Below are 23,430 nucleotides of genomic sequence, written 5' to 3'. Positions count from 1 at the left end.
GATTAATAAACCACAGCTGAACTTTTTTTGGAACCAACTAAGGAGACTTTCTATTCTAGCCAAAATGGACTAAGAGGGGCTATGTCTACCCTCCTTCCTAAAACAACAACAATAACAATGGCAAAAAATATGAAAAATGGTTTTTAAGACATGGACAGCAGGCAACAAAGAGATCGCTAAGAAATGAGAAGCCAAGGATGTCCATCTTCTCAGTGCACTGCTTACAGTCTTGAGGGTTTCTTAGCAGAGGCACAGGGAGGGTAAAATTCCCTGAATTGAGAACACAGGTCTGAAAATATGGGAGGATAGGCGGCCACAGTTCACAGGACGGAGCACCTGGCAGAGAGCTGCTGTGTAAAGAAAGATTTCCTGAGGGGCGCCTGGGTGGCGCAGTCGGTTAAGCGTCCAACTTCAGCCAGGTCACAATCTCGCGGTCCGTGAGTTCGAGCCCCGCGTCAGGCTCTGGGCTGATGGCTCAGAGCCTGGAGCCTGTTTCCGATTCTGTGTCTCCCTCTCTCTCTGCCCCTCCCCCGTTCATGCTCTGTCTCTCTCTGTCCCAAAAATAAATAAACGTTGAAAAAAAAAATTAAAAAAAAAAAAAAAAGAAAGAAAGATTTCCTGAGAGCTGAAGAGTCCCACTTGAGAGTTTAGCAGAGTACTGACTTGGGCAAATGTGAGCGGAAACTTCCCAAGGCTAGGTATTCCTTAACTCAAGGCAAAAAGAGATCACACATCACAAAAAGAGAGAGAACCAGTGCTCTTGCCCAGCCTCCTCCAAATGTATTTGGTCAAGTTCTTAGTCTTAAATACCAAATAGCAGAAAAGACAAGGAACAGAGGAGCTTATTAAACAACTCCACAGGAATGCATCAGCAAATACAAACTATGGAAAGGTCTACCACACAAATACTCCAGTTTCTTCAACAAATGAGGAAAAATAGACAGGGGGGGAAACCTCTAGATTAAAACAGAAGATAAATAACCATTTACGATGTGTGGATCTTATCTGTATTCCATTTCAAACAGTAAAAAGTCATTATAAAAATTTATGAGACAGTTGGGAAAATCTGAATATTGATTGTGTGTATTTGATAAGATTGAGGAAATACTGACTTCTGGGTGTGGCTTGTTTTATAGATGTGATTCATTTTTTTTTTCAGTTAAAAAACAAGTCTTAATCTTATAAAGCTATCTGCTGAAATATTAAAGAATGAAATGATGTCATGTCTAGAATTGGTTTCAAAATAATTTGGGGTGGGGGTAGGAGATGGAAATGGGAATATGTTGAAACAAAGCTGTCCGTGAGATAGTAGTTGTTGAAGGCAGGTGTAGTTGTGTGAAAGTTTATTATATATTCTCTCTACTTTTTCATATGTTTGGAATTTTGATAACAAAAATTTAGATAAGTAAATTAGAAATACATCAATAAATACATAATAAGCTAAAGCAGTGATTCAGGATCAGAGGTCACAGGTCATGATAAAAACAATTTCTCAGGCATGAAGTTATCAGAGAAGATATTTTACGAGGACACTGAAGACTGTGATTTGCAGCATTCCCGTAATTGAAGACCGTATTTTCTCCACATAGAACACTGGCTTTTCAATGTTTATTTATTTTGGGGACAGAGAGAGACAGAGCATGAACGGGGGAGGGGCAGAGAGAGAGGGAGACACAGAATCGGAAACAGGCTCCAGGCTCCGAGCCATCAGCCCAGAGCCCGACGCGGGGCTCGAACTCACGGACCGCGAGATCGGAACACTGGCTTTTAAGCAAGGATAGACCTTCTTCCTGAAAATAAACCTGACAGTATGCAAGTGGCTGACTACCTAACTGAGGACACTCAAGGACATCAAAGGAGACCAAAAAAACTGGGTCTATAGATGTGGTTGCTACATCTTCCTGTTGTTTTAGTAAGGCTGGCTTATGAGAAGTCTAACAGAGCATATGACTGGTATCCTCCCAGAAGCACCCCTAACAACACAGCTCATCCAGTCCAGCCTTGCCATGCCCACATTTCCCATTTGCTCATTGTCACAATTCCACCTTTCATTCACACAGTTTAGGTTTTTGGTTTTGAGATCAGGGAACTGTCCAAAAATTTTTTCTCATTCAAATAATTCATTAGAAAGTATATTTTTCTAGAATCTGGTTGTTTTGCAGTGGGAGGGACATGGTGAGTAGCTTGTGCAAGGTTGTGACAAAAAAAGTCTCCTATCTCCTCTTATCTGAATCCTAACCATCCAAAAGGAGATACCCAAATCCAATAAATGGAGTTCCTAAAAAGATGAATGCTACATCTTCCATTAAAAAAAAATTCCTCATGGTCTCTAGTTCAATATCCCACAAATAACCTATATCCTACATTTCTTGAAATGAATTGATGTGCGGACTTTTTTAAAAAATCAACATTGGGGCACCTTGGTGGCTCAGTTGGTTGAAGGCCTGACTCTGGCTCAAGCCATGATCTTGTGGTTCGTGAGTCTGAGCCCCACATCGGGCTCTCTGCCATCAGTGCAGAGCCCTCTTCAGACCCTCTGTCCCCCCTCTCTCTTTGCCCCTTCCTCACTTGCGCACACACTCTCTGTCTCACACACAAAATAAATGTTTTATTTTAAATCGCTGTAAACTTTAAATTCTTGGTATATTTTTAGCTAATAATTGTCTATAATGTTACTGTACTAGTAATATTATTAAAATATCATGATGCATCCTAATGTTCACTTTTACTAAATGCTGAAAAAGCCATGTGAGCATGGCTTTAAGATATGATTTAAAATCTGATGTGTGCTTTGAAAGCAAAATCAGTTTTGGGGACACAAGGCTAGTGAGCATTTTTGTAGGCTGGTTACATTTTGTACTGCAAGATGTATTACAGAAATTGTAACTGAACTTTTGGAAATACTTACCACCATTGTTAGAATGTTCATTAGAGTGTTCTTCTTTTTAGACACAGTCTTGCTTATAATGTCCATTTTAAAAGTTGCTACCCAGGCTTATAAAACAAAGTTATAATGTCTTCCCATCAACAGTATTAAAAACATTCATCTCTCAGAAAGTGTTACAAAGAAATTCCACTGCAATGATAATTCAAATATTAAAGTAAATACAAAAAGTGATATATTGTATGATAGGATACCAAAAGATTAGAAATTCTTCACAGGACTCTATTTTAATTTCTGATAAAAGCAAAATACCAGTATAGTAACCAGCCACTAGTCATTATGTCACCACTAGTCATTAAGTAAATTTAAATCAATTAAATTTAAATTATGTTTAAAATTCAGTTTTTCCATTGTACTAGCCACATTTCAAACACTGCTACTGGTTACCATACTGGACAGTGCAGATATAGAGCAATGTCCATCATCTCAATAAGTTCTTAATGAGTAATGAGAACTCACTCATTGTTAGAGTTTGTTGGAGAAAACATTACTGAGGAAAGGATGTGCATGTATCAATTTATTTCTACCAAGTCATTTCTCCTTTGGTATAGGAGGCTGAATTAAACCTGTAACATTTAAACAGTTTTTCCGAAAATCTATATTCTCATGCAAATACTTAAAATTGTGCCACAAGCAGTGCAATATAGATTTTTTTTCTACTCTTGCTATATAAGGAGAATGGAATTTCAAAAGATTCCACTTGCTCAAGATAGGGAATTATGGCATTAGCCAGTGTTCTTCCCTTCTGATTCACATTTTCTTTCTTTATAAAGATCTATTCTAACCCTACTCTGCTTCCAAGTTTACCCAGCGATAGCCGAGCCTTTATTTTGTGGCAAGGAATTCCTGTTTAGAGGGCAATACCTAATGCCTCAAACTACACACTTGTAGAGTTTGTTCTCTAGCGTAAGAAAACTCATTTCCTAGCCAGGTCCTCCTACCAGGAGAAGAGGCTCTTACACCCTTCCAAAGTACCAGCAAATTCCTTAGTCTAACACAACTTCTCATCTGTCAGTTCAGAAAGATGCATTTCGTAACATATGTAAGCAGACAGGAACATAGAAAGGCTAACTAATACCACACTGTCATGTGGGAAAGTGAAATGCTCCTGCAGGTAGATATTGAATAGGAAGGGTCTGTCTAATTCAGCAGAGAAACTGAGTGAGATCATCTCTACCATTTACGCTTAGTAAAGAACCATGCTGCAAAGGAAAGACAGAAATACAAGAGGAACAAAAATACATGAAAATAGTATGAAAAACTTCCAAACAACAGAGCTAAACTTGAAACATTTAAATGCAACTCCTAAAAACCTTGATGAAAAGTAGTATGTCTATACTTAAAAGACTAGATGGAAAAGAAAAAAAAAAAAAGACTAGATAAACCACATAGCTAATCCAGATGGTAAAAAAAAAAGCAGTCGATAATTACATAAGTATAGAGTTTTAAGTATTTTCACAAAAGTAAATGAAAATGAATAATTATTTAGTATTGAAAATAATTTGGCTTTAAAAGTACAGAGTGCAAATAAGAAAAAAAATAATAATAAAGTCCAAGTAAAGAAATACTTAGTAGAATATTCCAAATATTTATAAAGTGGATCTTTGTCCAGAATAGTGTGTTGTTTGGAAACAATTTCTACAGTAGATTCAGTAGATTCCATGGTTCTGAAAATTAATTAGAACGCTAAAATTAGCTACAGAAATTAGCTACAAACTAATGAGTTAGGGGAAACAAAAATAAAGAACACAATATGCCAACTTTCCAACCCTTTCTGCAAACAGATTTTTCACATCTTAAAAATTACACTTGTCAGGATTCCTTACATTGTTTAAATCTGTAACTTCACCTTTTTGCTCAGTTGCTCGCTCCCTAAGGAAGTCTAAAACCGAATCAACTGTTACAAATGTTTACCAATAAACTACTATTTTCCAATCAGTTTTTTCTTAATTTGTAAAATTTAAAAAGTGTTTATTACAATTAGGTCACTACTCCTGGCACAAGGCCTCTGAAACATTGTTTCTCAGACACTAATGGGTCTTGGAAAAGTTTGAAACTCTCAATTCATTATGACTTTGAGTAGCTGTTTTGTACCTAAGAATGAGAATTGATGGAGAGATTGCGACTAAACACATAATTTTATGAAACATGATGAAAAACATAAGGGTTTTGTTATGACGCACATAACAATCAAGAACCTGTTTCTTTTTAGCAAGCTCCTAAAAAGTACCTCCCGTATAATTATTAAATAAAAACACTCACTTATTCAGTACTCAGCTAGCTTTTAAACTCTGAATAAGAGAAGTACACAGTGAGAGAGGTACTTACATGGTTTCCTTGGATACTGGATGATGCCATTCAGGTCTATGTTTTTATCTGAAAGTGGTGCCCTGCGGAGAAATGAGGCTTGGTGAGTGGCTGTTTATACATAGTAAGTAAATAGGAACTTTGTTTATTTTACAAAGCATTTTTTATTTTGACCCAGATTTCTTTTTCTCATCACACCCAGCCCTTGTAAACAGCAATAATATGGTAGAACAGGTACTTTGCACAATTCTTTTTAACACCACTTAAGAAATCATAATTATTAAAGAGAAGCTCAGAATGCTTTGGCTAAACACAATACTCCTTGGGCTACTTTATATATGTTAACTACTATATTTATGCCGGACATAGCAATGAACACTGCCTGCCTCTCCATTTTCCTTCAAAAGGAATTGTTCTCAAACTGTCAGTACAGCAATTAATCTAAAAAATTTACATAAACGATAAATGTCCTTACCTTAATCAAAGAGTAAGAGACCTCTAGCTTTACCAGTTCCTAAGCGTCCACGGTTTTCCACAAACATGAACAGTCATTTTAAATGTAGTAGTGGGGTCCTAGATTCTCAGTAGTTTAAGGGCTACGAGCACACAATTTGACATTCAGTCTTTCAGAGCTACATGCTGTCTAATTTTGGTAGGATGATTAAACCCTCCTATGTGATAAGTTTTAACGTTCTAATATTTCTCTGGATTGAAAAGAACAAATGAGCTACAGCAAAGAATGGCAACTAACTTTAAGGCTTAACACAATTTAATAATCTGAAATGAAGTAAGTGTGTGCTATGTTTCCATTAAAAAGTTTCCAGCCACAATTAATTGAACAAAAACTTGTCTTGTTCCAAGATTATTCTTGGAAATGTAATTTTAAAGTCTGCGTGAAATGAGGAAACTTACTTTTTTACCATATGAAAGCAATCTCATTTTTTAGGAATGATTTTTGGATAGACTTCCAATTTGATATTTTCCATTTGAACTAGCAGCATTGGGGCTTCGAAGGGGGAGGGGAGCGAAGCAATTCTGTGTTCTTTTGCCAACACTGACAAAGGTCTGGTTGTCAGTGATACCTTTACAGCTAAATTTACCCCAGAGTGACAGGAACAGGTGCACCTCGGCCTGCCAGACACTTGTGCACAGGGATCACGCATCTTACGGCTTGACGATCAAGGGGGGAAAGCCTGGGTCTTCATAGAAAAGGAGAAGAGACAAGCGCAGCCCAAACTGGGGGGTTTCTCTTCAAAGCCAGCTGGTCTGGCTTTATTCTACAGGAATTTTTTTACCTGTCAGAGTTTGGACAACAAAGCCCTCAGCAGGTGCTGAAGGGTACAACTTCCTGGAGAAGCAGAAAGGCACTGGTGAGTTTCAATTGCCAAAATATATTTTTTAATCTTTAAAAGTTGATTTTGTTATCTTGGAAGAGGCACTGCTGAGGAACCTACATTCAGAAAGCTGATGAGACCCACTGGAATCAGAGCCAACTAACTCAACAGTGGGTTTGCCTGGTGTGGAAAGTAGAGCTGTTACCATTTGACAATTTTTTGCATTCAAAAAAAGTTTTATAGGAAATACTTCATATTTTGAATGTCGGTCTCTTTCATTACTATCTCCAATATTTGAAAGATGCAGAAGTAATTACACATATGCTATTGGACTATTAAAACAAACACATAAATAACATTTCATCTCTTTTTTATCTAATTCTGTCATAATCTATTCCGAATAAAATGTTATTTTTCAATAAATCAAATAAAAATGTGAAATGGTACATGCTCTTTTCAAACGTTTCATGCGCTACTATTTTTTATGGGTGCATGTGACAGGAATATGATTAAAGAGAATATGAAATGAATTTTATTTATAATACAATTTAAAAACATGTATTGCATAGAATATTTAATAATTAAAAGTGGCAACATTTTCTCATTACTTTACAAAGAGTTTCTTTGGAGAAAAATCTTTGGAATAAACATCGAAGACATTACTAAAGCATGTTTTTACGTCACTGATTTCCAAAATTAGTACATTTATATATTTGGTATTTTTATTTTGTGAATTCAAAAGTTTAGGCAAAAATATTTTTTTCAGAATAGGATTTTAATTAATACAAAACATGGAAAAATAAGACCACATGTCAGGATATATTTTTAAAAAATGATTCTATTTCAAGGACTCATTCTTTTAACTATGATTCACAGCATTTCTCTACAAATTGTTGTATTATACAAATTGAAAACATTTATTTAAGCAAGTAAGGAGCTCAAAGCTAAAGACTATACATAGTAAACATATGAAACCATTTTAACAACCAAATTCCATATTCACAAGCAACACAGGCTAATGAATGTAAACGACACACAGCATACACTGATCAAGAATGCTATAAATTATCAGCCATAAAATCAATTTTCTGGGCTGTGGGGGGTAGAATTGGTGCTTAAGAAGAGAAAGGCTCCTACCAGTATAAATTACTAATATTATGAGGCAATTGTTTTATTCTGATGATCTCATAATAATTTTCAATCTACATGCTTAATACATAGTTCTATAGTAGGAAAATAATAAGATCTGACTTTTTTTAACGACCACTTCATCTAAAACAATTTTCAAATCAATGACGATAAGGATTAGCCACAAATTTATAAGTATCATACTCTTTTAGACTGACTTCGTTGCCGTTTTAAAATTATTAACTATTTGCGGTTTAAAAAATTACCGGAAATGATCCTCCCACCCAAAAAATCTAGTATTTTTAAAACATAATTTAAAAAGTAAAACCCAAGTCTGATTTTCATTGTAAATTATTACATGCAGAATATGGTTCATAAAAGTAAAGTATATTTTATTTTTTAGAAAGGAATATAGTGTGGTGTCAAACTGCTATTTTTGTGTGATATTCCATCATCTTCATTATATTGATTCTGGAACCTAAGTAACTCCAGTCACTGCACTTTTTAGATAACTTCATTAGTCTCTTAAAAAATGAGTATGTACTGCGTGGACTTGATATTTCTGTTATTTATCTAGTCTGTTAAACTCTATATTCCTAAAGAATCAGAGCATTTGCTTTTAGAGACAACTACTGCAACACTGAATATACACTCTTAAGTCAACTTTAGAATTACATTCGTTAAGTGTTCATGTGCATTACTATATTGACTATAATTAATATACTGTTTGTCATGAACACTAAATATAAGCCATACAAAATCTTCTTCCAATCTCTTTTTTATGACTCTTGCGAATTATTTAAGTGTGACTTAACCTACTAGAAACAATATTAGGTATAGCCCAAATATTTCTAAATAACCAAAACTTGTCATTTTAACCATGCCCTGAACTGTGAGCGCAATCTAAACTTCCATGGGTTTTTTTCCTGTAATTATGAAAAGAAGCTTTAATTCCTAGATCAACATGCAGGTACACGTTCGTCCTTTCTGGTAAACCCTCAACTCTTGTGTCACAAAAATACCTATACCAACCCCCTCAATGTAAGGAAATGATTTCTTTTAATAAGTCTTAGTCAGAAATTATGACTGGAAGCTGCATTGACTCATATGTGTACTAAAAGTTTAATTTAAAAACGTTTTTTTTTTAATTTTAAGCCTTATTTGCAATATATCTTCAAATCTTAAGGATGGCCTTTTCTATTTATAGTAGAGAAAAATTAATTATTCTCCTGTTTCAGAAAGACATTTGAAAAACATTTTGTTTACCCATATATTCGCAGGGAAAATTTTGATTTTCCCAGCAACTAACTTCAACAAATTATAGTGTGAATATCAATCTATTTAATTTCAGGACAATGAAGCTTCCAACTAAAATGGTTTACTTATAAGTATTTAAAGAAACAAAAATACTTTGGCAGCTTTACATGTATCTCCTCATTGACCAGCCACCTGACTGACAGCTGTCAACTGTCTGTGGGCCAAATGTAACCCAGTAAAGATAAAAATTACATATTACTCATCCCTGTTGATAATACCTGGTGCCAGTAAGGTTTTCAAACAGGAATAACTAGACCATAGATATAAAGAAGTAAAAAGGGAATCATTTCCACCACCTATCATTCTGTCTTTGTCATTAATTTATTTCCCCTTCCTTTTCTATTTACCCCACTTCTCTTGATGACCCTATCTCACACCTACAAAGAGTTAACTTCCTTAAAGGGACTTCAGATATACGGAACAAGTGTGTGACCATGAAAATACTGGGCAGTCAGGTAATGATGCCCACACATTTCTTTCAATCAAATCTTTTGAGCTCATGGAGTGTTTGAATTGTGGGAAAGAGTCTTTGATGCTTTCAACTACTCGTTTTTAAAAAAATGAAATGGAAGCACAAAAATAAAATTTACCCAAGGTCACCAACATGAGGACGTAGATGTAGACTTGGATCTATCTCCCAACTTCATATCCAGAGATTTTTTTTTTCTATTAGACTTTAAACATGCGGACAATGAAACTATAAGTAAAAGAGAGCACATGGAAAATTAATGTGAGTGACATTCCTTTGGGGAACTATTTTCAGCCACCAGACTTAATACCTTATTCGAGAAATACAGTTTTATCAGAGCATATTAAAATGTTGCTTTTAAAAAAAGAACATAAACACATTAAAATATCTATAGTACAAATTCTTTTTTAGATTCTCTTTGCTATTTAAACTGATTTCCAAACTGAAAATATTTATGGTGTATATGAAACAGCAGAAATAAAAAATAATCAATGACAATGTATATGTTTAGAAAATGAACACAGAAATCAGAAGTTCAGGTTGAAAATTTTTTGAAATATTAGAAAATAATTAAAAATGCCAAATGTACCAAAGCATAAGCATACGCACATTACCTAAGTACAGAACATATTAAACAGTTCATATAAGTGACTCAACAATGAACTAGCACACGTGTGTGTGTGCGTGTGTGTGCGTGTGTGTGTGTGTGTGGTGTATGTGTGTTAATTACAAAACCTTCTAGACCCCAGAGGGCTCATCAGCAAGTGTTTCCAAACAGCTCAGAAATTCTATGACTCAATAATCCTGTATTAATATAAGTATCTGATATTTATTCAAATAATTATTATATTAATATCTTATATTGCTATAATACATTGTGTTGACAATGCTGCACATCATACGGATTCGATCAAGGTCATGAAAATATATTCACACTAAATACTTTATTCTTTTCTGACCCTCTAGAAAAGAAATCATTTAGGAGATAACTACCATATTCTGAATTTAAAAGGATTTATTTTAACCCAGAGCTTTGGAGCTGTATCTGCCTGTGAGAAGTGTTTGCTTTAAAGCCCGGACAAGCAAATGAATTTTTTTAAACGGGGGAGGGGGTCTTAAAACATTGCTACAGGATATGGGAGGAAATCGTGGACAGGATTTCCCTGCAAGGGACTGGTCTAAAATAACCTCCAACAGCTCTATGATACCAATTAGCAACTAAATTATACAATATATCTAATTTTACAAATGTATTTGCTTATTCCATTACATTTAGTCCAAATCAACGTTAGTTATTAATCAGCAAATCATTTAACAATATGCAACAACAGTATGCAAAGCAAAATAATCAGTAAATGATGTCCATTTCTAACAATTGTGAAAGGCAGGGGTGTCAAAGCAAAATATGCAAAATCATAAGACTTTTAAATAAATCCAGGCATCTCCCTACATCTCAAAGGGGTGTTAGTGAACGTGAACGACTTGTTTCTCGTTTGCCTTTGAAAGATCTTAAGTGTTTTCTTGTTAGAGCTGAAGAGTACTGTCCAAAGAACACCAGAGCAGAAGTAGGCAGCTGTGAGCTGTAATCTCTATTTCACTGCTCAGTAATTTTGTGACTGGAAACAAGTCATGTAATCTCGGGGAGGATACCAAATGGATGTGACTCTTTGCTGGGCTATGTGTAAATCATCGCAAAAACAGTTCTAGTTATCCAGTAAAAAGGTGTTACCGCTGCTTCATGTGAAGTCCCAAAAGGATTCTGCACAATATTCGTGGGTTCCTGTCTCCACTGGCATGCCCTTCCCCCTCCCTACTGCTGAAGAAGCCCACCACATGGCCACATTCCAAATAATTAAAACTAGCACCAGTTTTTAGCTTCTGAGATGAGTAGAGAAGACAAAATCACTTTATAATACATGACTGATCAGCTAGCCATATTTTTCCCACTTAGGTACCCCAGTAGCAAAATATGAAAGGCCTCACCCTCAAAATTATATTATCACACATAGCTTTGAAGTTTTCAGTACAATCTATAAGGCTGAGTTGACACAAACAAACTTAATCGCCATTTAATGTTTTTAGTTTTATAAAATGGGACATTTTAAAAAATGAAAAATAATATATATATATATATATATATATATATGTAGATATATATATTCACCAATATATATTCACCACACTTGGTGCTGTAAGCCAGCTTGAGAACATGTTTGTTCGTCTCAGAAAAATGCTGGAACAAGAAACAGGCTCATCAGAGAACCCCTAACCTGGAGTGTTAAAAATATCTGGATCCAAGAGAGGTTAATGGCAGCAGCTGGCTATGCAGAGAAGTTAAAAGGCTGGGAATAGGGATCCCCATGTTGCCTGGGATGGCAATGGTGTAAAGGCCCTACAAGATTGCATGGCAGGCAAAGGTACTTATCAAGGTCATAAGGGATATTTGTTTTAGTTGAAAATCTTTTTAGTGAAAAGCCACATTTCTCACGTGATTGTGAACAGGGATTGTGATTGTGGTTGCAGGGAATCAAGGCTTATTGAAATAGGAATGTGCTCGCAGCTCAGGTGTCACTAACAGTAGAGGTCACTGGATCTGGAACCCATTTTACAGGTTTTGCTAAGATACCAGAATCTAAGAGCACAGTTCATCCAGAAAAGATAAGCACTACCCCTCAGATATGTAAAGATGAAGAAAGGCACAGAAATTTGAAAGTATTAGGTCCCCATATTGCTTAATGGGTTTTCTAATCACAATGGGCAGAATATACATGGCATGTCTTTTTTGATTGCTTACAACATGAGCAAAGGGAGGCAAAAGAAAGAAAGATTCCTATAATTTTGACCTCTCATTGTTACTATTTTGAAAGGTGTTCACTAATTTAAAGGTTCCATAAAACTTAAGATTAGTTGAGAGTGTGGGAACAAATAATGGAGAAGGTTATGGAATTAGAAGACTTTGCAGATCTTATCATCACCCTCACCCTTAGGCAGTGGCTGCCTGAGGAGCTAGTTACTATGCAGATTCCCGAGGTTCTTGCTCAGGGGATCTGAGGTGAAGCCTAGGAATCTGAGCAAATCTGAGGCCCTCTGAAAAATTGTTTCTAGAACAAGAAAATTGTTCAGTTCAAGAAGATTGTTCAGTCCTCATCAGAGCCTTCTTCAAGAGGGTTGGTTCTCTTGCTCTTCGGTAGCAAGAAAACCAGCACCTAGTGATCTCAGGTCCTGAGAGATCAAAGGAAGCATATGGATACAGCCACAGAAGTTCTATGTCCATTTTTATTTACTGTCAGTTACATTTGCACTTAAATAGTTTAATTATTTTTATGTAGATTGGCAAACGATAAATTTCACCCAACACTAGAGATAAGCCAAAAATCATTCTCAAGTTCTAATTGAGTTTCAGGCACTAAATAAAACAACTTGAAATATGAAAAATGGCTTGAATTGACTCTTCAGAAAAGTCATTTAAAAATAGCACAGGCAGTGCTTTTTATGAGAAGTATATAAGCAAATACATTCAAGTTTTAGAAAACTCAGATGATCATCCCTGACCCAGGGAGTTTAGAAGGCTAAGGCCCAGCAATAATGTAAGGGAACCCACAGGCTTTATTCTCCAGTGTGCAAACTGTTTCGTGGCCATACACTACCCAAACTAGAATCTCACAGGTATGCAAGGATGAGGTGAGAATGTGTGGAATGTGTAGATGGATGAACATAAATCCTTCAAAAATAGATAGGGGCGCCTGGGTGGCGCAGTCGGTTAAGCGTCCGACTTCAGCCAGGTCACGATCTCGCGGTCCGTGAGTTCGAGCCCCGCGTCAGGCTCTGGGCTGATGGCTCAGAGCCTGGAGCCTGTTTCCGATTCTGTGTCTCCCTCTCTCTCTGCCCCTCCCCCATTCATGTTCTGTCTCTCTCTGTCCCCAAAATAAATAAACATTAAAAAAAATTTTTTTTTAAAATAGATAAAGAGCACAAGCACATACCTTATTCGCTGTGAGTCAATCATTATTGTAATCAGAGTAATTATAGTGATTAATAACAAAAAAATCATAAAAACTCTTCTATGACCATATTATCTGTAGCACACATCATCAATTATTTAGAAATAAGTTCCCTTGTTAGCAGTTTTTTTTTATTTTGAAGTTATCCAAATAAATAGGAAAGTATTATTAATAATATTCCATGATTCTGAAATAGAAAATGTAACTTTCCAAAGCATGAAAAAAAATTTTGATTGTTAATAACCAGTGGTGTGTGTTTATGTGAGTGTGTGTGTGTGTGTGTGTGTATGTTTATGGCTATACTGACTTTATAACTGAAAATAAAAAATTTACAACTGAAAATGAAAAGACGGAGCCGAAAAGATGAAGGACAAAAGGGAACGACATGGAAAAGACAGAATCAAATCTATTGATTAGCTATTTCACTATTGCTAAAGGGGTCAAAGAGAATAAAAAAAGAAGATTGTAGAATGTTTCCTACTTACCCTTCTTTAAATAGTGCTCAAAATCTTTCACTTAGAATCAAATTTCTTCATTTATGAATTTCTTCAGAATATAATATAAAGTACATTTGATATGGATGTTCCATATTTACAGGTTTAATGCCATATAAAGTTGGGAAATATTTAATTTACATGATTCATCTCTGCCTATAGGAAGATGCTTTATCTGTGATTTCATAGAAGTGATAAAGGGTAGAATGTATTTTGTCCTCCAACCCTGAACCTCTCTCCACCCCTTCCAGATTCTAACCTTCATCCAGGGACCAAAACACATTCTCATCACAGGGTTCGTATATCCCCTTCAAGACATTTTTGGAGAAATAGTCACTAATTACACCTCTGGTGACTTTTGGGGGCAGAAGGGAGTGCACAAAGGGTGAGACCAAGTGACAATATGGTAGCTATGGCACAAGGGACATGCAGCAACTGTGTGCCTCCTGTGCAAAGAGAGAATAGGAAAAGAGACTGGAACAACAGGTACTAAAGTGTTATTACATTTCTTAAAAAAAATAAGTAGACAAGTTTTCAAGGAGCATCACGATACTTTGCTCATAGAGAATTCATCCTCTGATCACAATCTCTTCAAAAAAATAAAATTTTTCTTCAAGTAAGAGCCAGGCTTCCCACTTAAACCCAGGGCTCACTTACATGTCAGCAAAGTGGGAGGGACTTGAGACACTCGGAAAGTCTCCTCTCTAGAGCATCTCCTGACCAGCTGGGCAGGGAATGTATGGAATTTGTGTAATCATAGATACTCCTTTGGATAATGAGCTCCTTCCAGAAAACTTTTGAAGAGAAGTTCACGGAAAGGAGTAACACACTGAGAGTGTGTCATGAGGTAAACTGCTGGAGTGGCTGGCTTCTTGGATAGAACATAGTCCAGGAGAAGACTGGAGCATAAAGAGGCTGCTGAGGAATCAAAGGATCTTGTGGGTCACATCAGCAAAAGGCTGTGAGGAGACAGAGACACTCAATAAAGAGCTATTATTGATTTTAAAAATTGCTGCTCGGTGAATGGTGTATGCCAGAGTGAAAGAGGACAAGTTGAAGGTGAGTATAGGGAGGCTGGTGACACAAAGACAAACTTCAGCGACCTTACAATTTTGCCTATACCACACACATAATATTGATCTAAAAACACTTAAAAACTCAGATTTAATAAGAAGCTACTACTTCTGTGTATTTATGGGAAGCCTCTTTAAATTTAAGTGTAAGAATATGTCATCAATAAGCAGTCTAGAAGATGTCTGACATAACTAAAAAATAAAACCTTGGAGCCTTATTCTGAGCAAAGTCTGATAAAATCAAACATGTACACACACATATGTTTCTCTGAAAAGAATACCAAACAAGGCTAATATAAATTGGCAACCCCAAAATGTAAGGCTTCTTGATATAAAATATATTGGTTTAATCAACATACTATCCTAAATGTTGTATATTTATTTCTAATATAAAAAGATGTATACTGAAATTAAAAAAATGCTTTAAGCATGAAAGCTGACAGAAAAGGAAACATCTTCTAAAATATCATTAGATAAATGAGACATTGAAATGTTTTTCAGAAACATGGAGCAGTCCTTGAAAGTGAAATAATATAACATTAGCTAACATTTATTGAGCAATTTCTACATGCCAGGCACTAGGTAGGACTACACCTCCTCTCGGCAAAATTATCCTGTGTAGATCCTGCCACTTTCCCTATTTAATAACAAGGGCACTTAGAAAATCGAGTCAAATGGTTATTAAGTGCCTGAGCCTGGATTCTAATCTAGGGTCTCAATTTACCGTTCTCTGCCTATTGAACATTCCTTGAAAAGGTGTTTCCCACGATGTTCATACATAACATGTAACTTCGAATTAGTGTAACTAACTTTTTAAAAATGTATCTGATTTAATAGTGTTACTTGCCAAAATGTCTCCTTACAGGCTACACGTTCACATCAGAAATACCATTGTAAATCCCCTTTTGTATCTACAATTAGTGTCAATTTCTGTGCCAGATAACAAATAATCTGCTTTATAATCACATCATAGTTTCCATCAAGCCACCTTGTTCACCACTTTTGGTTTGGATTTAGTTTCACCAACAAATTCATCACTAATGATAATGATTTTCCAACAAGCAAACTGTTAAGGCTGCATAGCAAACCCCTAGAGAGATTTCTATAGCGACTGATGCTAAAGACATCATTACTGAAATAAGCAAACAACCTCCTAAGCTGTCTACCTTAAAGAGAATGACACACGTTATGACATGTATTTCTGAAATATTTTCTGGTGGGAAAAAAAATCGATTATATCACCCCCTGATGTCATCATCCCCATAAATGAGCAAAGGTTGTAAGTCTAAGGAAGCAGTACGGCATCATAGCTAAGGGCATCTAGTGGAAACAAACCAACCTAGGTTCATGTCCTTTGTCTGGCACTTATGACCTATTAGACCCTGGGCAAGTAATGTCACCTCCTTAAACTTAAGCTGTTAAAATATGTAAAATGGAGAAAACTGTAGTGTCTATCTGAGAGCTTCTTGTTTGGATAAAAAGAAAAAAGTTTATAAAACCATTAATACAATTAAATCAATTAAAGCAGTTAATACAAGACAAACAAATAGCGAATGGCCATTAAATCTTAGGCACTTTAAATTGATTTCTTTCAACTGTCATTCTAATAAGATAGTATTATTTTTGCACATATACTACAAATAGCATTGTATTACAAATATGAATATTATTCACATTGAAATACTTAACTATAGATTTAGTAAAAAAAAAAAAAAAGTATCTATAGGAAATCAGACCTCTTTGGTTTGGGTCTTTGTCACAGTGAAGTAGAATATACTGGTAAAACAAACTAGTGTTAAGCCCTGACTTAAATTTAAAAGTTCTATTGCATTTTACTTTTAATTTTCATCATAGTCCAAAATAATCTAGAGAGACTTCATTTCTAACGATAATTAATTCTCTTTTTTTCCTAGTAAATTAGAATATGGATATAATTACGTATCTCCTTATTTTCAAATCTAGTATGATTGGGAAGCATTTAATCTATGCATGATCTTGTCTTCTTGAAAAAAATTGTATTATTTTCCTTAGATTAAAATTTTAGGTAAAAAAAAAATATTTAAGAAGTAACTTTAAAAGCTCTCAACTGGGGCGCCTGGGTGGCGCAGTCGGTTAAGCGTCGACTTCAGCCAGGTCACGATCTCACGGTCTGTGAGTTCGAGCCCCGCGTCGGGCTCTGGGAGCCTGGAGCCTGTTTCCGATTCTATGTCTCCCTCTCTCTCTGCCCCTCCCCCGTTCATGCTCTGTCTCTCTCTGTCCCAAAAATAAACGTTGAAAAAAAAAATTTTTTTAAAAGCTCTCAACTAAGTAAAATACCATCTTTCAGAAAATTACCTAGAGAGATAAATAAAACAAGGTACATTTTGCAGTGAGGTGGCTTTATTCTCTCCTTTCGAGATTTCTTTGTCTTATTTTGGTGTTCTTAATAAGGAGAGTTAGCAGGAATAGGAAATACCAGATATAAATTGTTAACTGTTAACACTTTCTGAGTCCGTTTTTCTTCTTTAATACATATTTACACCAATTGAAATCAATAGAAATCAGACACATCCCAAGCGGGATTTTATTTAAAACCAAAAATGCAAAATGTCTATGGCGTCCGTTTTGCCAGAAGCAGCAAACAGGCCTCTAGACATAGCTGTAATGTTGACCATGCATCCAAGAGAGAACAACCTCTAGGTCTCTCTTGAACAGAATGCTCCATTAGGCATTCCATGGGCCCCCCCCCCACCTTCCCGGAAGGCCTCGGCCCAGCCCCGTTGCCATAGATGGCCATCAGACATTTGGAATGACATCAGGAGATAATCTGAGCAGGCTCTGCCCTAAAGAATTCAAGCTAGCAGGAGACTGAAGATATCAATGTCTTCTTGGCTGACAACAGCATTCCAAAGGTCAACCAGGGTGAAAGAGGATGGACTTGGAGTTTCTAGTGCCTTTTCAACAACCAAGCAGCTAACAAGTATAAAGAAGCATCCCTTAAGACAAAAAAAAAATAAATAAATAAAATAAGACAATGAAAGTCTGGAAGTATACTAGAGACACCATGCCTATGAAAGGGAAATAAGAACGTATACCCCTTTGGTCAGGGAATTTTAGGACTGAAGAGATCTCTACCTCTTAAAAATAAAACTGACGAAGTTCTCATCCTGAACTTGATGGTGTAGAAGTTGAAATTCTTCACAGGAGAGTAAGAATGGCTTTTAGTACAGTTTGCCAATTTCCAGTCTCGTGCTGTATGTTGGGTGGCTCATTTAATCCTCATAACGAAGTTTAAGAGTATGTTCCACATTTTAGAGATGGGGAAACTGAAGCAAAGGGAGGTTCCATAACTTGTACCTGATAGTATCTTCATCGAATTTGAGGAAGCTATGCTTTGGTAACAACCCTCACCTGACACTTTCCCCCCGCCCCGACCTTAAGAGTGCTTTTTAGCTTGTACTTTAAAAGGATAATTCCATTTCCTCAGAATTTTTTAAGTATACATAAGAACGTTAATCCAACTAGTCTCTTTTAGAAGACGTCATATGAAACTATGACGCTACCAAGAATATATTTTTAGTTTGGGTGACAGTGCTATTCCCTCACACACTTTATTCTTACTAGAATTTCTTCCTAGAGGCGTGCTTAGAAGTATTTTCTCTTCTAAAAGGGTACTGCTGTGGAAAATCTTCCATCAGGCCCCTTTTCTGTAGGGTTCATTTGCCTTAGCCAACCCCAGGCAAGGTGCCCTCGTCTGGCGCAAAGTGTACTAGATAGACCCGCTCTGGTGACCTTATCTTTTTTCTAAATTTATGGCATCGTTTGGGGGTGCATCTCTTAACTTCTCCGGGCCCCACTTGTTTTCCCTGTGAAAAATTAGGTGCTTGTGTTAAATGTTCCCTAGACCTCTTTCAGCAAGAAGATACGGAAATTCTGACTTTAAAACTTTCCACACTGGTGCCAGGAAATGCAAATGCCAAGAGTGTCCTAAAATTTGGCTGGTATCATAAAGCAGATTCTTTCTTTCTTTTTTTTTAACCAGCATTCATTTAAAACTCTAGAGCAGCACATTCCAATAGAACTTTATGCAATGATGGCAATGTTCAACATCTCGCAGTCAAATAAGGTAGCCGCTAGCTGCCTGTGGCTACCGAGCACTTAAAATGTGGCCAGTATAACTGAGGGACTGAATTTTAAATTTTATGTAATTCTAATAAGCTTAAAGAGCCATAGGCGGCTAGCGGCTACCATATTGGTAGCAGCTTACAGCTTCAAGAGCATGACAATATAAACACTTCACACCTTTGATTTATTCAGCCGAGTACTTGACAATGCCTTTGGAGCATTGATCTTTCCACCACTCTTGCTGCCCTTGATACAGCTCCACAGGCAGATCAAAGGACAGCCGAGACATTTGCATTTCGTGATGGCATTTCTGCCAGAGTCCCCGGCACTGCTCTCACGTGCTAACAAATAAAGGGGACAGCAACGGAAAGGAAGTTTAGGGGGTTTCGTGTCTTTTCTCCCTAGACTCCCATTTGTCGTGTAGCTTGCGGCCTTTCCCCAGCCAAGACGCGCACAGACCAACGAGGCAGCTGAACTACCAGAGCCAGCAGCTGGCTGTTAGTTTTTTTTAAATAATCGTGTAGACCCTGAGAGATTGGGCTATAAAATCCAGCTCTGAGACCGCGTCCTTTCCTATTGGTCCGTCAGGTGAAAAACCGGGCTGACTGGCGGGCCAGGGGCGGCGGCCGGACCCGCGCCTGCCGCGCTCCCTCTCTCCCAGGCGCGCACACCACTCAGAGCACGCGGGGCGGCCAGGGCCGCCGGACGCCGACCGCGTGCCACCGCTTTGTGCACCGCGCGTAGGTGGGTTTCCTGGGCGCCAGGCTCGGGACTCAGCCCCAGCTCTCCGGGGTCGTCTTTCTCCAACCTGGGGGAAATAGCCCCACGATCCCCAAACCAGATGAGCGCGGCAACTCCCCAACACCGCCACCGAGCGTTTCTAGGGCCCACCCACCACCGTGGCGCCCTCCTCCCATTCTCCACAGCCCACCACGCGGCCTCGCCGCCAAACCAGCAGCCGCCTTCCCCCGAGCCGTGACATCCCCCTCAAGACACAAGCCGGCACGCTCCCCGCCGAGACAACCCGCCCCCGCTCCGCGCACCCAGGCCCACAGGCCCCCGGAGGGCCCGGAGCCCGCCTCCTCCTCGCCCGTGGCGCACGCACGTGGCGCACTCACCCCCTACTAGCTGCCTCGGAGCTCTAGAAACACTCCCGGGAGGGAGCCCCCGCCCCCTCGGCTCCGTCCGCTCGGAGGAAAGTGGGTGGGGGGAAGCGGAGACGGGCTGAGCTGGAGTAGGTAGGTCGGTCCGCTCCAGAGAAAAGTGGGTGGGGGGAAGCGGCGATGGGCAGAGAAAGGAGTATATAGGTGGAGAGCGGTGTTGGAGGGGACGACCGGCAATAATTGGATGGCGTTGCGGCTGTTGCGCCCCTGTGAACGCCCAGCCAGCGCGGATTCACTTTCCACACAAATCACCCGGAGGGATTGTTGCTGCCTGCAATCAATAACTCCGCGGAGTGAGCTGCTGAAACCAGAGGCGTCCTCTGTCTGGGTCTTTAAGGGGCCGTCCGAACTGAATTCCAGCCCTCTGCTTCCCAGACAAAGAAGGGGGCACCAAAACGCAGGACGAGATTTTTAACCCCCACCCCCACCCCGATCCTGGATAAAAATCTTTAAAAATTAAAGGGCACACACACACACACACACACACACACACACACACACACACACACCGAAGTATCTAGAAAATATAGTTAAAGGGGGAAGTGTGACAATCCATTCTTTGAAGGTTTCTGTGATATTTCGAGAGATGGGATAGAATCAATGTTCCGATGAACATTTAACGATTTTGTAAGTGAAGGTAAAGTCCATTAAATTTAACCATGCATATGGATACTTTTTAATCTGCCACACATTTGCAAGGAAATGACTGATCTAGCCTTATTTGGGCATGCTGTTCTAGGAAAAGGAAGAAATGTATCATAATTTGTAGTGGCATTGTTAAAAGCCTTAGCATATCTTTCGGACATTATTCCATGAAGATTGCATTTCTGTAAGACGAAAAGGCCCTGGGAGATGTGTATGATGATTCCCACTTAGCAGACTGTAAAACCAAGCAGAGCTGGGAGAAAGGGTATTCGGCAGGTCACCAGATACTCACTACAAGTCACTAAATTTAAATTAACTCACTGTGGGCCTGAGTCTTAAAAGACTAAACTCGGCTAACACCCCTAAAATAAAAGTAGCCAAAATTCATTTTTCCTTCACTGAAGCAATTTAAAAATAAAAATAAATCTTAGGGATGTCAACCCAAATATAGAGGCTTTATAAATCTTAATGAGTTTTCACTATGAAAAGTCTTCTTACTAATACAAATGGGTAAATGAATATCGACCATCGTGGTCTGATATGTCTCAAGGTTGGGAGGAGTAGACCCACTCTGAAGCCAAGGAGAAGTTCATTTGTGCGCTCTAAGCCATAGAAAGCTAGTTTCAAGCAGAGACTAGAACACAGGAGTATTTGTCTGCGCTCAGTATAGTCAAACTGCTGGGAAGGAAAAGGTATTATTGGTAATAGAATTCATAAAGGCGACTGAATCCACACCACTATTCCCAAAGTATTTAAAATTGGCCTTTAGGCGACATATACAATAAGCCCTTTCAGCAACTTCAGCTGCAACTTCATTATCCCAACCTGACAAATTTGGTTAGCTTGGGATATGATGGATTTGAGTTTCTCCTTTGTAATTCTTAATCAGATACAAAATTAAAGGTACAAAAATAAAGATAAATATAGGCTCTTTAGATATGAGATAAAGGATATGATTAAACCTTGGCTTGGAATAACAAATCCTTTGCATATTGCAGATTCTCAATCACAAGCAGTCCATATGGTGTATACTGTGCATAGGCTAAAGCTGTACCTAAAGAATTTCTGAAATTTAGATATTTGGCACTATTTATGTTAAAGGCTATAAGTATTTTCACAATTAATGGTAATTTTAATAATTTTGTGTTTAATATACATTCATGTGGCTTAAAATCAGAATTAACACTAATGTTACTTCAGATTAGAAGTTTTAGAAATACAGTTATTTGAATGTACTTTAATATCAACACTCTTAAAAAAGATTTTTTTTAATTATGTACCTTGTTGTACTTACACATTTTAAGGTGCCAAAGAAGAGTTGCAAACTGTGAAGTAACTTCTATGAAGAGATGAAGTAAAGAATGGAAGGCAAATGACTGTATGTGTATGTGGTGAGTGCTTAACATTTGTTATATCATTTACCACCAAGTTAATTCGTAAAGGTAAAATTGCCAGACTCTTGGCCATTAGGTATTTGTAATGTAGGCACCTATGAAAGTGATAAAGAGTCATGTGACCATTGTATGCTTTACATTATAAGCAATAGCATGTCATTTTGTTTAAAGCTCACATGTCACCTTTCAGGGCCTACCTTTGCAAGTCTTTTTTACAATTAATCCATTTCAGGGGAAGTTATGTGTGTCATCTGTACTGTAGCTATAAAAAGATATAACATTTTTAATGCTATTGGAATTTGTATCTTACTACTTTTTATATTTTTCTGAACTTCTATGTTCAATTATGTTTGTGTTGAAAGCATTCTGGCTGAAGAACAAATACTACACAGTTGAATAATCTTGAGGGGTAGATTAATCTATAGCCTCTCTTCATCTTAGGGTGGGTTGCTGTGGCAACCGCCCCAGCTTACTTTAAAATAATTTTTTAAAGCTCACTTCAAGAGCTACACCCAGCGTGGGCCAAGCTTAAAAGCAGGCATACCCAGTGAACAGGGTTTTGGTAGACTGCTGATTTAATGTAGGGAAGTAGTAAAGAGAGGAGGGTGGAGTAAGATGGTACACAACCTTGAACAGAAATTAGAAATTAGCTTTCCTCAGATTCAAGACCTCAGGATTATGCTCTCTGGAACTTCTGTGGCACTTAATGAAATAGATTGCTAAACAATTCTTTTTTGGGGGGAACGAGTTACTATATATTTACATATATAATAAAACACAATAGTGATTTCATGAAGGAAATATCCGATGATTAGGGAAAAAACCTTATTTAAATAGTACATCAATCTCAGACATCATTTTATCTTAAATTATTTGTCACCTTTTATTTAACATGATAGGCCACTAGCATCCAATTGACTTACAAGGTATAAGAATTTTTTACTTACCAATCATAGAACTGGAATAGATCGAAGAATTCGCTTAACTCACTTAATGAATAAGCAAACTGAAGCCCAGAAAGGACACACTCATTAGTTAGGCACAAATCTTGAACCAG

General features: G+C 37.5%; 1 protein-coding gene and 1 long non-coding RNA gene across 3 annotated transcripts in view; one reads left to right on the top strand and one right to left on the bottom strand.

The window, feature by feature from the left end:
* The window catches only part of LOC123608137, a 106,326-nt gene extending 100,317 nt beyond the window's left edge, over positions 1 to 6,009 (bottom strand). Inside the window, exons 1-2 of the long non-coding RNA XR_006717116.1 lie at positions 5,727 to 6,009; positions 5,273 to 5,334 (exon numbers count right to left, since the gene is read on the bottom strand). This is a non-coding gene — a long non-coding RNA (uncharacterized LOC123608137). The remainder of the gene's footprint in view (positions 1 to 5,272; positions 5,335 to 5,726) is intronic.
* Positions 6,010 to 6,471: 462 nt separating this feature from the next.
* MEF2C (myocyte enhancer factor 2C) overlaps positions 6,472 to 23,430 on the top strand; it is a 172,308-nt gene continuing 155,349 nt past the window's right edge. For both annotated transcript variants that reach the window (XM_045497457.1, XM_045497449.1), the window contains exons 1-2: positions 6,472 to 6,621; positions 22,284 to 22,370. The gene's annotated coding sequence lies outside the window, so the exon portion shown is untranslated. The remainder of the gene's footprint in view (positions 6,622 to 22,283; positions 22,371 to 23,430) is intronic.

Source organism: Leopardus geoffroyi, chromosome A1 (assembly GCF_018350155.1).
Source record: "Leopardus geoffroyi isolate Oge1 chromosome A1, O.geoffroyi_Oge1_pat1.0, whole genome shotgun sequence".
In the NCBI taxonomy this organism is placed as follows: Eukaryota; Metazoa; Chordata; class Mammalia; order Carnivora; family Felidae; genus Leopardus; species Leopardus geoffroyi.
Note: the sequence above shows the minus strand (reverse complement) of the source record. Positions and strands in the feature narration are given on the sequence as shown.